This window comes from Mastomys coucha, unplaced genomic scaffold (genome assembly GCF_008632895.1).
Source record: "Mastomys coucha isolate ucsf_1 unplaced genomic scaffold, UCSF_Mcou_1 pScaffold21, whole genome shotgun sequence".
NCBI classification, from domain to species: Eukaryota; Metazoa; Chordata; class Mammalia; order Rodentia; family Muridae; genus Mastomys; species Mastomys coucha.
The window spans coordinates 22,031,483-22,048,077 of record NW_022196904.1 but is presented as its reverse complement, the minus strand read 5'-3'; the positions used below and the strand labels follow the sequence as shown (position 1 = coordinate 22,048,077).

Genomic DNA, 16,595 nt, shown 5'->3' with positions numbered 1-16,595 from the left:
AGGGTCTCCACCCTTCACTCCCAAGTTTGACCTCCCCAATGTCCTGCTTTTTCCACGGCACCATCCTGGGCCTTGTAGAGGATAGACAGGGTGCCCAGAGAAGCTGTCATTTTCCTGAACATTTTCAGCGGCTAATTAAAGGTTTTCCTTGACTAATCAGCTTACTGTTTAATTATCATGAAACAGGCAGAGAAATGTGGAAGATTCTGCTGGGGTCTCCCCAGAGTGTGGCAGGAGGAAACCAGGACAGCCCTTGGTAGGCTTAGCAGGATTTGGGGATACCCTGCATCTCCCATGATCCAGCCGGAGTCACTGTCCCTGTGTCATCTCCTCCAGTTAGTGTCTGCCTAGTGTTCTCACCTTACTTCTTCTGAGGGTCCTGGCTTAGAGGTTAGCACCCCTAGGAAGCTTTTGCAGATGCTGCCCTGTGCAGCTGGAGATCAGCCCTGCTGCCCCTGTAATGTGTCGGCTGGTAATAGCTGTCCACCACATCCTGAGTAGGACCCTGAGGGAGATGTTTGCCTGGGCCCAGTAGTTGCTGGTCCTGAAGGGACGAGGACTTTGGGAGTGGAACTCTGAGGAAGAGGGCTGGTAGTGGGAGGAGGTGCAGACAGGTCACTCTGGGAGAGGCTACTGGCTGGCTGGAAGCAACCCCATGGGTCCTGAAAGTATCTGGAGAGGGAGGGACCCAGAGATGGCTGCACCAGGCATGATTTCATTCCTTACATTCCTAAGCAAGCCCCAGACTTCTGGTGGCCCTAAGTGGGGGAGGGTGGCCGGGAGAAAGACCTCTGGACATTGGCTCTGCCCCTCCTTCTGCCCCATTGTCAGCCTCACTCTGCCTTCCCCTGAGGTCTCAAGACTGGCTGAGTTCTCTGTTCATCCCCATTTCATCAGCAGAAAGACTCACCAGGTTTAGGGGATGCAGGGACCCAGGCCCATGCCATTGGACACCTTCCCTCACTATAGAACTTTTCAAAGTGTGTCTGGTAGCCTGAGGGAGAGAACGGCAGGCACACTTGTATTTGACTTCAGGATGTGTCTGGACCTTCCTGCACTTCAGCACACTCTGCGGACGCAGGACTGTTACTTTTATTCACAGACAGAGCAGTGGAGGGCCACGGTAGATTTCTGTGCCACCTCTGCTCCAGGCTTCCATCCCTAAGCCATCCAGAGGACTGGGCATTACTCTGCGCGTGCATGCGGGGACACACACACACACACACACACACACACATGCATATTTCTGTGGCCCACCCCTATCTTGTCCATGTTTGCCTTCCCCATCCCTGGCAGAAGTTTCTCCTGGGAGACTGAAGGGGATATGTCTGCAGGCCCAGGACATTGCTCCCGTGAGAAGGATGCGGACGTGACCGGGCCTGCTTCCCACCCTGCCCTCACTCTTGGGACTGAGGGATGCAGTGTCCTGGGGTTGCTGTGTCACCTGCAGCCTCCAGCCACTCTGTGGGCTCATGTCTGGTCACCATTGCCAGCTACAATTCCAGCTGTTCCGGCTTGCACTGTCTGCTGACCCTAGTTTGGTGCCAGCCAGGGCTTGTGTTAAAGATGTGAATATCACATTGTAAGAGCGTGTGTTATTTTAATCCCCAACAGCTCTGGCTGTGCCTCCTCCACCTCCTCCAGGCCCCTCTGAGACTGCTTCCTCTCTTTCTCTGGGTAAGGCCTGGGCTCAGATGTCCCAGTTCCCACATGTGGCACTGGGGTGACGACTGGCTCCCTGCCAGGGAGGCTGGGGGATTGAGTGAGTCAGTGTGTGTATGTGCAGCCTGAAAAGGCTGTTGCTGTGTCATTAGAGGTCATTAGTGTCCCGTTGCTATTGTTACATTGTGGCCAGGGAAGGCCGAGCTCCCACAGATTTGCTGTAATCTGGGCATCTTCCTTCATAAACATGGGGCACATGGGAGAATTACTTCTACCCACCCCAGGTCCCTGTCGCCACTTACAGTAGCTGCTATCTGTGGCCCCATCCCAGGTGATCCTTTTGAAACAAACTCTGAGCATTATGTACTTTAGCCAGGAAATATTCTCAGATTTGTCTCTTGACACAAATCCCATAATAGCTTCACATTTCCCAACTGAGGTCCATTTGTCATTCTGTCCAGTTTGGTCCAGACCAGCTTCATCTCTACATATTCATTCTCTCTCTCTCTCTCTCTCTCTCTCTCTCTCTCTCTCTCTCTCTCTCTCTCTCGTGTGTGTGTGTGTGTGTGTGTGTGTGTGGTGTATATATACATGTGCACAATTTTGAAGCTGTTGCTGTAGGTGAACATCTGGGTTTAATAATTTAATGACTTGATGTTTGCACAACTGTCAGGTTAACTTTGAGGATAAAAATTTTAAAGGAAAAAAAAAAAACATGGTGATATATACCTGTGTTTCCAGCACCTTGGGAAAGTTCCAGCCCAGGCTGGGAGGATAGGGAGAGTGTCTTATAAACAGACAAACATTGTTGAGCATCAGAACAAAAGAGTGATGAGGTGCACGGAGTGCATTCTGATCCTCCTGAGTAATGGAGCCTTAACAGGCTCCCTCCTCCATACCTTGTGCAATAATAGCATGGGGGCTCACACATGACATCTTATGGCTGGCCTTACTACTGTGCCATCTCTCCAGCATGGGGCACAGAAGAGCCACCAGGGGCTGCCACTGCCCTCAGGACAGTTTATTTGATCTAAAATAATTTCCTCTACCCTGTGGAACTAGCTACAGCGGGCCTGGACAGGATGGTCCATGTCACAGGAGTAGAACCTGGGTGTGCCTAAGTGTATGGAGAGTCCTGGTGTTTCTGGCCTGGGCTCTCAGGGTTCCAGGGCTCTGTCTCCCAGCCTTTGTCCCCCAGTGTAGCAGGCACTGAGGGGCCTGCTGTGTTTAAGGAAGAGGCAGGGGGTGGGCAGGAAAATGGGCTAGAGGCAGAGAGATTGGGCCAACACAACACATATGCAGAAGATCGAGGGCTCAGCTTAGTCTGCAAAGCATAGTCTAACCCAATACAAAGTGTGGAAACTTCTGGGTTCACTTCAGTGCCTAGGTATCAAGCAAACATCCCATGTGCCATCCAGAACAGGGGACAAGTGCTGGCAGCTGCCAAAAAACGTCATCTCCTTCCAGAAGTAAGTTCTTAGTAGAACTAGCTCATGCTTTCAGCCCTCCCTTCCTTCCCTTTCACTGCCCAAAGGAGAACTGAGAACCAGTCACCTGCTGCACTGGGTCCCCTGCCCAACTAAAAGACAGGCCCCAGGGACCACACCCTGTAGTCACTGCAACACTCCACATCTTTCCCCAGGTGGGAATGGCATAAGATTGGCATCTCCTGGCCACAGCTTGCTCTCTGGTATTTTGCTCTTGAGAGCTCTCCAGCCTGGTCCAAGAGGAAATGGGCCTGGCTCTGGACTCCTCCTGCCTTCCCACCCAGCTCAGCAGGTGAGAACTTAGGAGATCCCTGGTTGCCAAAATGGGGGTCAGTTTCAGTCCTGTGCTCTGTAAAGGGGCTGTGATATCTTCTGGGGGACCATGGGCCAGGCAGGAAGGCTCACTTTTCTGACCCTGTGCCACCCTGGTTCCTCTACAGGGAAGCCACTGTAGTGATTAATAGTAAGAATCCAGATCAGCAGGGGTTTATCATGAAACTCTGCTAATAAGTTGGTAGTTTGGAGGCGAGTGCAAACCTTACCAACCACCTCAGTGAGCCTCACTCTCTCCTTTTAGAATCTGTGTATGGATTAGTTCATCACAGTGAAGCACAGAGAGCTGGCACCTTAGTGTTTCAGCGGCAGCAGTTGTATGAGTTACATCTCTGCTTGGTATCCTAAACACCTGACAGAAGCAGCTGAGGGAAGGAGAGGTCTGTCTGGGCTTGGGCTTGAGGATACAGTTTATCATGGCCGGGAAGGCACAGGGCAGAAGAGTAAGGCTATTGGTCATATGTCTGCCATCAGGAAGCAGAGAGTGGTGAGTGCTGGCACTCTTTCTCAGAGCGGGGTGGGGGGGTGGAGGTGGGGGACTAGGGTGAGGGAGTGGGTGGGGGAGGGAGAGAGAGAGAAAGAAGGGTGTTAGATCCTCTGGAATCATAGGTATTTGTAAGCCATTGGACATGAGTGCTGGGAACTGAACTCATGTCCTCTAGATGAGTAGCAAGCTCTCTTAACTAGTGAGCCATCTCTCCAGCCTCTTCCTTTCTCTTTTTTACACTCTAGCCCATGGGCTGGTACTGCCTACATTTAGGAGGACTCTTTCCTGCTCAGTTAACTAGTCGTGTAAGCACCCTTGTAGACACACCCAGAGATAGGTTTCTGTAGCAGTCTTAAATCCATAGGTTAACAGCCACCACAACAGTATTGTCCTTACTGCCTTTCACTCACTTGTCCCTTCAGGCTGGGCGAGGCTGAGGGCCAGCTCTAGTAACAACTCCTGCTCTAGGGGGCCAGCAGAGTGAGAGCTGCCTTGGTGACGCCCTTCTGTGAAACCAGAAGTGGTTGCCTGGAGGGGGAGAAGTGTAGCCTGAGGCCTGGAATAGGAACTAGTTTGTGGAAGAAGAAATGGAGAGAAGAGCACACTCAAGGCTAAAAGATCTGAGCATGGTCACGTTCACAGGCCTGGCACTCCAGATCCGCAAGTCATGAGTTTGAAGCCAGCCTGGACTACCTAATGAAGCTTTGTCTCTAAACAAAACAAAGGCTAAAAGATGGGAGCAGGTCTGCCATTTAAAGAAATTACTAATGTTCTTAAGTAAACTTTTGAGGAACCTGTAGGTTCACGTTGCAATTGTAAGGCATTATGAGCTAGATCTATCACATTCTTCCTCCATCTTCCTCAGTGGTAACAGTTGTGGACTTTGATCTGATCAGGGCTGAACATTCCATCACAAGCGTCCTTCCCCTCTGAGGCCTGCTCCAGCCACACCCCTTCCCACCCTTAACCTTTCCCCAGTTTTATAACTCTCTCACTTGAGGATTGTTACATAAGTGAATCCTTCCACAGAGAACCTTCTGGAATTGTCTTCATCCATGCAGCCTCGTTCTCAGGAGATGCTCACAGATGGTTGTGCATGTTGGGAGCCCCACTTGCTGCTGCTGGGTGGCACTCATGGGTACCCCAGGGTGTTGCACCATCCACCCATGGAGGACATCTGCTTGTTTCTAGTTTTTTTGACTATTACATGGAAAGCCTCCGTAAACGTTCCCATAGTGGTTTATGTGTGGAGTATAAATTTTCGTTTTTCTGGGACAAATACCCCAACGTGTAATTGCTTGGTGGTGTGACAGTTACAGGTTTTAAGGAGACTGCCAGGCTGCTTTTCAGAGTGGCTGCGCCATTTCCCATTGCCATCAGCAGCACAACACAAGCAGGGTGCTGCTTCTCCGCAGGCTCACCAGCACTTGCGCTGTCACTATTTTTTATTTTAACTCTTGTGGTAAGTGTGTAGCGCTGTCTCGCAGTCGTGTTAATGTGTGTCTCTCTGGCTAATGGCTAATGCTGTTGAACATTCAGTGTGCTTATCTGCCATCTGTGGATCTGCTTCGGTGACAAGTCTTCTGGCTTCTGCTCACTTTATTGAACTGTTTGCTTTTTTACTGTTCGATTTTGTGAGTGCTTTATCTTAGGCACCAGGCCTTTGTCAGATATGTGGCTTTAAATGTTTCTCTCAATCTGTTGCTTGCCTTTTTTTCCCCCCTTCAGTACTAGGGATTGAACCGAGGGCTTCTTGGGTGTGCTAGGCAAGCACTCTACCACAGAGCCACATCTCTGTCCTGTGGCTTGTCTTTTTATCCTTTGAACATGGACTTTTGCGGAGGAAAAGTCTTCTTTAAACAAAACAAAACTTTATTTTTAAGTATTTTATTTATTTGTATGTGTATGGGTGTTTTGCCTTTCATGTATGTGGGCATACATGTATAAGCACATGTGTGTGCCTAGTACCTGCAACGTCCAAAAGAGGGCATTGGATTCATTCCCTGGGACTGGAACTCCAGATACTTGTGAACCCTACGTAAGTACTAGGAACTGAACTTGGATCTTCTGGCAGAGCAGCCAGTGCTCTTAATGGGGAAAGGCTTAAATTTTGGTGAGGTCCCTGCATTCATTCCTCTTTTGTGGCCTGTGCCTTTGGTGTGCAGTTTGAGAACCGTGAGCTGAGCTCTGCAGGGTTTCTTCATGTGTGTAGTGCTGGGGATGGACTCAGGGCTCTCCCTGCGTTTGCTGAGCAGGTATCCTCTGGGCCTCTTAATGTTTACCAATAGTGAGTTGCCCTGGCTGGCTGTAAACTCACTCTATAATCCAAGCAAGCCTTCAATTAAGAATCTTCCTGCCTCCACCTTGGTTTTTTTTCCTGGAAATTTTAGGGGCACGATCCTTTGTAAGTTGTGTGCAGTGTGGTTTCTGTCAAGGTTTCTTTCGTGTGTTTAGAGGAAGCCAATTGTTCCAGCACCTTTTATGGAAGATGGTGCCTTCAGTTGATTTTCCTAGTTACCATAGTCTACCATCACCTCATGCTTACCAAGCTATCCTTTCCCAAACAAACAGAAGAATAGGCATGCAGGCCTACAGTCCTGGGCCTCAGAAGGAAGAGGCAGGGGGATCTTTGCCAAGCTGGCCTGAGCTGTGAAGTGAGACCCTGGTGGGGTGTGGGTACTGAGAGGAGTAATGCAGGTGCTGGGCAGGTAGAAGACATGGACCTTAATTCATCACAGGCGAGACTGAAATGGCAGCCACTGTGAGAAACAGCTTGCCTTTCTCTTAAAAGGTTAGCCACAGAACATGGACCTGTGCATATGACCTGCCACTTCCCTCCTAGGTACACATTAAAGAAGTGAAAGTAGGCCAGATGTGGTGGCACACACCCGTAATCCCAGCATTTAGGAGGCAGAGGCAGGTGGATCTCTGTGAATTCAAGGCCAGCCTGGTCTACATAGGAGTTCCAGGACAGCCAGGGCTGTTTAGAGAAAAGAGAAAAACAAAAAACAAAGACAAAACAAAAGCTGAAAACTGGGAGCAGGGACTGAAGCAATATTTGCACATCCAGTTCTGTTCTGTGCAGTGTTCTTCACAGCAGCCAGAAAGTGAAAACAGCCCTGCCCCCCCCCCCCAAAGCCCCGTGGATGGAGAGAAAACCAGCAGGCACACACACATAATGGTGTATTATTGTTCAGCCGCAAAAAGGGATGAAGCCTTGATAGATGCTAGTGTGTGGCTGGGCCTGAAAAGCTTTGTGCTTGGAGGAAGAACGCCAGGCATGAGGGAGGGATCGTGGGATCCCACCTGTGTACAGGCCCTGGAATAGCACAAGGGCAGAAGGTAGAAGAGGTTGTGGGGTGGGAGGAGGGGACAGGGAAGGAGCAAGGCCCTTTTGCTGGCTAAAGGCTGGGGTAAAGAGAGTGCTGAAGGTTTTACAATACTCAGGGTATTTAAAGACATTGGGCTGTTTGCTTCTGAATGGAAATGATAAATATTGTGTGTCTTTTACCACAGTGGGAAAAAAAAAATCCCCCCCCTTTTTTTTTTAAAGAATCTCACCAGGTGAGGTGGCGCACGCCTTTAATCTCAGCACTTGGGAGGCAGAGGCAGGTGGATTTCTGAGTTCAAGGCCAGCCTGGTCTACAGAGTGAGCTCCAGGACAGCCAGGGCTATACAGAGAGAAACCCTGTCTCAAAAAACCAAAAATAATAAAAAAAAAAGAATCTCATTGGTTTTCTGAGACTCACATGTGTCCCTGACAAAACTAGAACTTACTGAACTCACCATGATATCCCTTGATTTGCCTCCTGAGTGCTATACAAGCATACAAGCTGAAGAGGTGGCTCAGAGGTTAAGAGCACTGGCTGCTGATGTAGAGGACCTAGGTTTGGGTCCTAGCACCCAGCTCACAACTATCTGTAACTGCAGTCCCAGGAGATCCAATGCCCTCTTCTGACTTCTGTGGGCACTGCACACACACACATGTCCACAGACATACATATAGGCAAACATTTATGCATGAAATAAAAATAAATCCCTAAAAAGTGAAAACAATTAGTCATGTTGGTGGGTTCTCTGTACACCTCCACTGATCTGCTCCTCACTGTTACAGCCTCACTGTCTCCATCTCTCTAAATGTGTGGCAGGCCTTAATGTCAAGTGGAAGAAGGCTTTAATGTCAAGTGGAGGGGTGCCTCCCACTTTTCTGTTTCCCCATGGGCCCTAGCCTAACATTTCTGGAACTTTTCCAAGATCCTCATCCCCAGTATCCTACTTATCGGTGTGCGTGTGTGTGTGTGTGTGTGTGTGTGTGTGTGTGTGTACATTCATGTATGTGTGTACATTCATGTATGTGTGTGTGTACACTCATGTATGTGTGTGCGTGTACACTCACGTATGTGTGTGTGTGTGTACACTCATGTATGTGTGCTCATGTGGAGGCCAGAGGTTGATTTCCTCAGTTACTCTCCACACTGTTGAGGCTGGATCTCACTGAACCTGCATCTCACCAATTTGGGTAGACTCAATGGCTAGTGAGCTTCAAGTGTCAGCCTGTCCACACCTTCCTAGCACTGGGATTACAGACACATGCTACTGTGCAAAGCTTTTCACATGGGTGCTAACAACTAAACTCCTCAGGTCTTCATACTTGCATAGCAGGCACTTTACCAATGTGCCATCTCCCTAATGTTGCTTTTCTTAGTAGATGAAATTTTGGCTCCCCATCCATAGCTCCCACTATCCTGGCTACCATTCTCAGCTGTCTGACCCATGCTCCATTCTGACCCCTTTTCTCCACACCCATTCTGGTCTTCTTTTCCCCCAAGCAAAGTTACTGCCTTAAGCGCATGCCTATCCTGGGCAGCCTGCCACAGCTCCCCATGGCCTCTTATGGCCTGCCTCCACTACTTTGTCCTCCCCTCAGGCCCTGTTCCTGCTGCCCTTCCACCTGGCCTGTCAGCTGAAATTACAAGTTTCATTTGTGTGATGCCTGATCAGAAGGCCCATGGGGTATCTGGTGGACACATGTGACCTCTTGCTGAGGACCGAGTGCAGGGAAGGAAGTTGCATGTGGCTATGGCAGGTGACTGTGACTGGATAAGAGTCAGTGGAAATGAGGGCAGAGGTGCGCATGTCTTGGGGCTTCTGGTAGGGAGATGGCTGTAGCTGTGAGGCCCCATCTGGTTTTCAACAAGAAGGGACACAGTGAGGTTAGCTTTACAAAAGTCCACCCGACCCAGCAGAAAAGCAGGCAAAGGTATTGAATAGATACTTACGACCCAGCAGAAAAGCAGGCAAAGGTATTGAATAGATACTTAGTGGAAGAGAACAATCATTCTATGAGCTTCTGTAAGCATGGGAGGATGCTCAGTGGATAGAAGTAGAAAATGCAAATGAAAACCAGGCTGAGCTGAGCAGTGAGCTGGGCAGACCCTTCCTGGGCTGCAGAGAGCAGAGATGGACGGACCCACTGATGCTGCAGGTGAGGGATGGCAGCCCTGGGCTTGCTGAGGGGCTGGGAGCAAGGCAGTCCTGGTGCAGGGCTACTTGCATGCTGGCATGCACCTGCAAGATGCCTGCTGTGCCCTGTTAGCATCTCTGCACTGCCACCACCCTGGCCCCATGGGGCTGGCCCAGGTCACCACTGCACTTAAGGGAGCCCCCTAAGGGGAGGAACAGCAGTCTGTAAAATGAGGTGTGGTGAGAAATTGTAAGATCTACATCTAAACATGCATACGCAGTCTTTTCCTTTAAAACCGTGACAGTGTTAGGATGCTTGCTGAAAACTGCTGCACACTAATACTACAGCAGAACCATTACTATAAAGGGAAAAGCTTTCTTGCCCCCCTCGGGAAGAGACGGATGTTGCCATCCTTTCTCTGCACTCTCAAAGTTCCTGGTCCTTCTCCTATACTGGGATTGGACACGGGGCCTTGTGTGTGCTAGGAAAGCTGAGCCATGCACAGCCCCAGCCCCTCACTGGAGTCTAAGCAAGCAAGGGCTCTACTGTTAGGCTGTGTCCGTTTACATTGTTATGGTGGGTGAAATAAGGTCTTGGCTGTGTAGCCCTGGCTGGCTTGGCATTTGCAGAGACATCACGTGGCAGTCCTGCTGCCTCAGCCAACAGAGCGAACCACCACATCTGGCTGTCTTTCGTTGTTTGCTGTTGAGTTAGGGTCTCACCTAGTTGCCCAGGATGATCTTGAACTCACTGGAGCCCACACAGGCCTTGAACTTGAGGTGATCATCCTGATTCTTGGGACATCATCCTTTGCTCTTCCTCTTTGTTTTGCCACCTTTGACCTCAGACATTTGTGCTTTATCATGATAGGTCCTCAGTTCTGTTACTGAGGACCCCTGTGCAGTTCAGGCCATCAGCTCCCAAGCTGCCCTTGTAGGGACCCAGGAGGTCACAGTGCAGGCCCTGTTTCCCGTGTCTGGTGAACCTTTGCACGGGCTCATGGGCTAGCATCTTGCTTGTGTCGTGCCCACGAGAGTACTTACCAGGTCCCCAGTGTGTTTCCACCTGACCGATGCTACTGATGTCCTCCCTCCCGTGCCCCATGTAGCAGGGCATGCTTCAGAGTAAGACAAGGTGCTGTGTTTGTCACATGCTGCATTTTGTAGGGTTCCTTAAAGTGTGCAGGTGTGTTCGCAGAACACATGGGTCTCTCCAAAGGAAAAATGCAGGGACAGTAGGGTGGGCATATCCTACCTGTTTACCCTTTGGTACCTTTTGACATTGGTACCATGTGACTAACTAGAAACACGGGCAGAGATGAAAAGGAAAGAGACAGCAAGCTCCTATGTGACAAACCATGATTAGTGAGTGAGTCACCCACTCAGTACTCCTCCTCTTAGACCTGTTTCCTGGAGCTGACCAGAGCTGGTCAGGCTGCATCACCTCCCCCACCAGAGCTCAAACCTGCTGGTCTGGTTTGAGGAGGTGGCCCTATCTGGCTCGTCTCTGGGTGGCTGCTTCCTAGGTACCTGCCCCCACAGGGAGGAGGTAACCAGAGACCTGGGAATGTGGGGTCTCCCAGGTCCTGTTCTGTGGTGGGGAGGGAGTGGGACTGGAGGGACACAAGTGGCACTGTCTTCTTGTTGGTTGTCCCCACTGTCTTTATAGGGACCACAAGCCTGCCGTGGGCTCCACAGCCTGGGCCCTATGTTCATTGGACCAGAGCCTTCTAGGCCCCCTCTCAGACAGGGCTATTTTTGGTCAGAGTATCTACCACTGAGTCCTCAAGTATGCTAGGAGCTTGGTAGATTCAGGAGCTACAGACAGTAGGAGACAAGAGATCGTAGCTGCTGGGGGCCAGGCCCAGGGGTTACATGTGGACAGCCTAGGCTGGTAGGAAGTGCTTCCTGAGAGGTTCAGGAGGCAGGCTCTGGTTGGACCCTCACACGCTTTTGGTCCCAGAAAGACAGACAGTCTGAGAGGCTGCCTGGACAGATCCTTACACTGAGAGATTACCCAGGAGACCTCTGCTCAGGGCTAGCAGCCAGCTGGGCTTTTGAGAACAGATCAGGAGCAGAGGGAGGGAAGACGCCCCTTCCAGTTATTCAGGATGGAGGCTCTGAGCAGCACTGCCTCATTCAGAGCAGCTACTTAAGGGCAATCCTTAGACCAGTCACACCACTGCTCTGGACTTTTTGGCTGCTCTGCTATAAAAAGAGGCCTGCTAACGGTGGCTGCCCTGTGCTGGGCATGGCTTCTTCAGAGTGAGCCACTCACCACAGGGAGGTTAGTGTGGCATATATTGGTCCCAGCTCTATGCCATCCTCCGTGTATCTCCACTTTTCACTCCCCTTCTTGTACCACTTGTTATAATCCAAGCCTAGGGGAGAAAAAGGGATGGGGCCCACACCCCATCTCAGATTACCCATTTGGCCCACCATGAGGTCTCTGGAGGCACTATCTTATACCCAGATCCAACCCACTGGTCCAGAAGCCACCCTCTGGTATGCAGTCTAGCTAAGCCCTGGTTTCCTGGGCCTCTGTTATCCAATGTGTGTATAGAGGGGGAGTTAGTAAGATGGGTGTGCCTGCTGTAGTGGAGGCAAGTCCTGCTGAGACCAGGCTGTGGTTGGGGTCCTTGCCAACCCTCCTCTCTGTCCCACAGCTATGGGCCTACTGGCTCTAGCCCCACCTTCCGCCTCCCTGCTTCCCGCCCTTTGTGGGTGGGAGCCACAGCCCCAGCTGAGCTGTTGCCACGGCTAGGCTGTGTCCCCACCACTGTTAGGCTAGGGTGCACAGCCAGCTGATCAGTCCCAGGGTGCCCTGAAGCCTATTCCTGCCCTCCTCTGCACTGGAAAGTCTGGCTACCAGTTGCCCTTGGAGAGGAAGCCCAGGAAGTCAGAAGAGGATGGTGGAAGTAAGCAGGCTGCCGGTGGCCCTCTAGGAGAGGGTGGGACTGGCCACTGGAGGCAGTGTGAATATGTGGGAGGGCCTCCAGGGGTGGAGTGACTCTTGTTCCCATGTGTAAGGTTGCAGGCTCCTGGGAGTTGGTGTCTGACTGAGCACAAGCCTCTGTGCCAACATCTTCCTGATGACCCTTGAGTAGACTGGTGTTGAGTATTAGGAACTCATTGCTTGCTGTGCATGGGCCTGTAGTTGTGAGGGTCTCAAGTCTAACCTTGTAGCTTGGGTTGTAGTTCTCAGTTTGTCTTTCAGCAGGTCACAAGGATGTGTGCACACACAACCCCCGGTGCCTGCAGAGATGCTGGGACCTACTACGTATCACAGCTCTTACAGTGTGACTATAGGTATCTTTAGGGAGTGCTCCCACTGCTTCTTTGGGGTGGGGAGTCATCATATTTCAGAGGGGTTTATGGTGGGGTGCTCAAGGGTCCCCAGCCCTTCCACTTGCTGAGCCTGGGCCTATAAGTTGCTTCCATGAATTCTCTCTGGTGTCTCCCAAGCTTCCTCCACCAGGCTACGCTGGCACCTGTGTTTGAGGGGCAGGAGCTCAGTTCCGAGCTTACCTCCCCATGTTGTACAGTGAGCACTGGTCCAACCACCACCACCCGGCTCACGCCCTGTGACAGCTGTCACTCACATGCTTAGGATGCTGTAAGATGGAGGGTGGGTGACTATGATTTCCAGCTAGTCATGGTAACTGCATGTATCTTGATATGCAGTACATCCATCTATCTGTGGGCTTGTTTGGGCTACTGTTGCAGGGTCTGTGATATGACAGTGTATGTTTACTAGTAGTTATCACTGGCTACATGGCATTCGGGTCTGTATGGTCTGGTATGTGAGGTGCTGAGTGCTGTGTGGCACGGCAGGGCTATGGACAGGAGCCTCCTTTTTGCCTGTCCTTCCTGCAGGGATTCACAGGAGGAGTGGATAAAGCCTAAAGCAATGTCTCCAACCCTCACAGCTCACTCTTAGGTTTTCTGTGGCAGCCACCCCATCCTGAGCCCTAGGCACTATGGGGACGAGCCCAGGATGCCTGCGCCTGGCCAGATCATTCAGCCTTCCTCTTCAGTTCACTCTTCCCACCCATGATGCACACAGCTGGGGATACAACATTCCCCATCCTATCCCCAGGCAAAGTGTCACTAGCACATGCACATACTGGAGGGGACTGTGACCAGGGTCATCATTGGTGTGCGTTTTCAGCCTCTCTTTGATGCAGCAGCCGTAGCAGGGATGGAAACAACAGCTGCTGCATGAGCCCCATGGCAGACCCTGTTCCACATGCCTGACTAGTGTCAGCTAAATATTTCCAGCAGTTAGGGACTGTCGCAGTCTGTAGTTTGCAGATAGAACACTGAGGTCCAGAGAAGTTAGATGACTTGTCCATGGATGTGCAGCTGGAGTGGCTGAGCCAGCACCTGGGTCTGAACAGTCTGCTCATAGGCCTACAGAGCACCCTGTACTGCGATAGCCCCATGTTGGGCAGTGCCTGAGAGAGACAGGCCCTGTGCAAATGGGGCTGTCCTTCTAGCAGGAAGATGTCCATAGAAGACCACACAGACAGGATGAGAAGAATATTTGTGACAGACCTTCAAGGAGGCGCTGTCCTAGCAGCTTAAAGAAAGAGGACAGGATAAGGTGGTAAAGGCTGTAAGGTTAGGGAGTTTCTGGACCCATTCTGTGCATGGCCTATTGGGGGAAGACAGCACTGCCTCTGGCCAGGATGAACTGAGCACAGTTGTAATGGCCTCCCACATGTCTCCAGCTTCCCAACATCAGGGCACTATCTCTGAGTCGTCACTTTGTGAGGCTGTCCCTATTGCAGGGACTTGCTGCCAGGGCTTGGGCTCTTACTATGGATGTAAGAAGTTGTCCTCAGGTTTCCCTCCAAGGCATGGCTTAGCTAGGTGTGCCTTCCTGTAGTGTGAGGACCTATGGCAGCTCTCAGTGAGATGCCCTTGGTCCTGGTTAAGTACATCAAGCTTCTTGCCTGGATTCCTAGGTGTCTTAGGCAATGTCCAGGCAGCTTGGGACAGAGGCTCTGGGGGATCCTGTTTGCCCCTCTTCCTTCCCTGTGCATCATGGTCCAGACTCATCACTGTGGCAAGATTAGTACACATCTCCCCAGATGTTCACTGAGTGTCTGTGTGCCAGACCCTGCTCAAGGTGCTAGGGAACCATTTGGGGTGGGTCGCTGAGAGGAAAGGGGCCTACAGTTAAAAGGAATATGGTGCCAGGGAGTAATAAGGGTCACAGGGAAGTAGAAAGTAGTGCCCTGAATTTTGTTAGGTATCAAGGTAGCCTCTCTTGAGGTTGTTTGGTTGTTTGTTTGTTTGGTTGGTTGGTTTTTTGAGATAGGATTTCTCTGTGTAGCCCTGGCTGTCCTGGAACTCACTCTGTAGACCAGGCTGGCCTCAAAACTCAGAAGTCCATCTAGTTCTTCCTTCTGAGTGCTAGGATTTAAAGGCATGTGTCGCTATTGTCTGGCTGCCTCTCAAGGCACTAAGACTTGAATGTTAAGATGTAAGCCGAGGTTCTGAGCAGAAGGATTTGTACGTACAAAGCTGGGACAGGCATTGATGTCCCCATTTGGATGTCAGCTAGACGACTCTGTGTGTGTGTGTGTGTGTGTGTGTGTGTGTGTGTGTGTAAGAGAGGCGGGGGTGCAGGTCTCTAGCAGGTAGGACTGTATGGTGTCTATTGGAGTCACATGGGTACTCATTTAACGTTCCCTCCCCATGCAGCTTCTCTGCTCTTAGGGGTCTGGTCATTGTCAACAGTTGTCTCTGCCTCCTGTTAGGTCCTTCCTATGAAGTGGAGGCCCTGGCTGGAGCAAGGGCCACTGAGAAGCAGTACACTGGTAGGGTGCTACAAGACCTTTGTGGGGCAGAATGGGTATTTCTGTGATCTGGCACAAGGTGCCCCTGGGCAGTGATTTCACTTTTGTAGCCTTAGTTTCCTGGTTTGGGAAACAGGAAGGAAGAAGACTCCCTAGCCACCTAGATCTGTTTGCGGGACCCATGGTAAACCAGAGTGTATGTACCTGGCACATGCCTGCTGTGTGAGGTACCAGTGTTGCAGGCTGACAGCTTTGGACAGGCTGGCATTATCTTGCTGTATGTATGTGGGAGGGGGGTACTAAGCTCTCTCAAGTCGAAGAATTGGAGGCCAGTGAGCCCAGCCAGGTGCTGGAGTAAGCTATGCCAAGCAAGTCGGGCCTGCAGAGTTCACGTTCCATGCCCAGGTACCATCTTGCCACCTTGGTTTTTGGACTGAGCAGAACCTGCTCACTTTACCTACGCCACAGCCCCTAGGGGGTCCTGTCCACCTTATCTCCTGCTGGGTTGTCACAGCCATCTCCCTGGTTCCCTGTTCCTGTCCCTCTCCTGTCTAGCCCCCACCCTTCCTATATCTTCATCTTACTTGCTGTGGCCCACAGGTGCCACCTGATCTGCCTCATCAGCAGCCCATGTTGCTTAACCCCACTCTCCCCTCACCTCCAAGATGTAACCACCAGGCCTTCTCGGCTTCATCCAGCAAGTGCCTGCCTCAGCACCTTCGGCCTGACTTTTCTTACCTCCTGACTGCCCTCTTCCTAAGCACAGGGCTTCTTTGGGCAAGGCCTCATGCACTAAAGAACTGGATTGACAGTCCTCTTTTGCCTGAGCTTCTGAGCCTGCCTTTATTTCCTCTCAGGACTTAAGTCTGCCCTAAAGACCTTGGGTGGACCTGTCTTAATGACAGTCATCTTTCCCCATGTGAACCCCTCCACCCCCCCCCCCCGTAGAGCTGAGGGCTGGGCAGGCTCCACCTCAGTTGTCACTCAAATGGATAGGGAGGTGGAGGCCCAGTAGCTGTAACCAGTCACTTGTGATTGGGCAGTGTCTGATGAGGAAGATGGGCCATCTAGAAGGAGTTAGAACTCCCTGGAAGGCTGGACGGGAGTGGGATGCATTTACACTTTTGGCATAAGTCAGGGCTGTGGCTTGCCAGCCAGAGCTGACTGTGGGGGAATAGGCGTGGGCTCAAGAATGGAGGAGCCAGACTCCTCTGTTGCAGCTCAGTCCTGGAAAACAAGAGGTACACTGAGGCAGGGAGGGCTTTCTTGGTGGCTCATTCTTTCAGGAGCATGGGAGATGGACACGTTTGCCTCTTGTGAAAGGTTAAGAGCAGAGCAGGGGCGCAGGGGTGACTA

At 51.2% G+C, this 16,595-nt stretch overlaps 1 protein-coding gene across 7 annotated transcripts in view; it reads left to right on the top strand.

Annotated features, from left to right (window-relative positions):
* Positions 1–16,595, top strand: part of Pak4 (p21 (RAC1) activated kinase 4) — a 39,720-nt gene that overhangs the window by 9,975 nt on the left and 13,150 nt on the right. Inside the window, exons 1-2 of one of the 7 annotated variants that reach the window (XM_031385916.1) lie at positions 12,212–12,350; positions 12,650–12,741. The exons of 4 other annotated variants lie outside the window; for them this stretch is intronic. The gene's annotated coding sequence lies outside the window, so the exon portion shown is untranslated. Of the gene's footprint in view, positions 1–3,022; positions 3,442–12,211; positions 12,351–12,649; positions 12,742–16,595 lie in introns of those variants that run through there. 2 more of the 7 variants (XM_031385917.1, XM_031385918.1) reach the window with 2 other exon arrangements.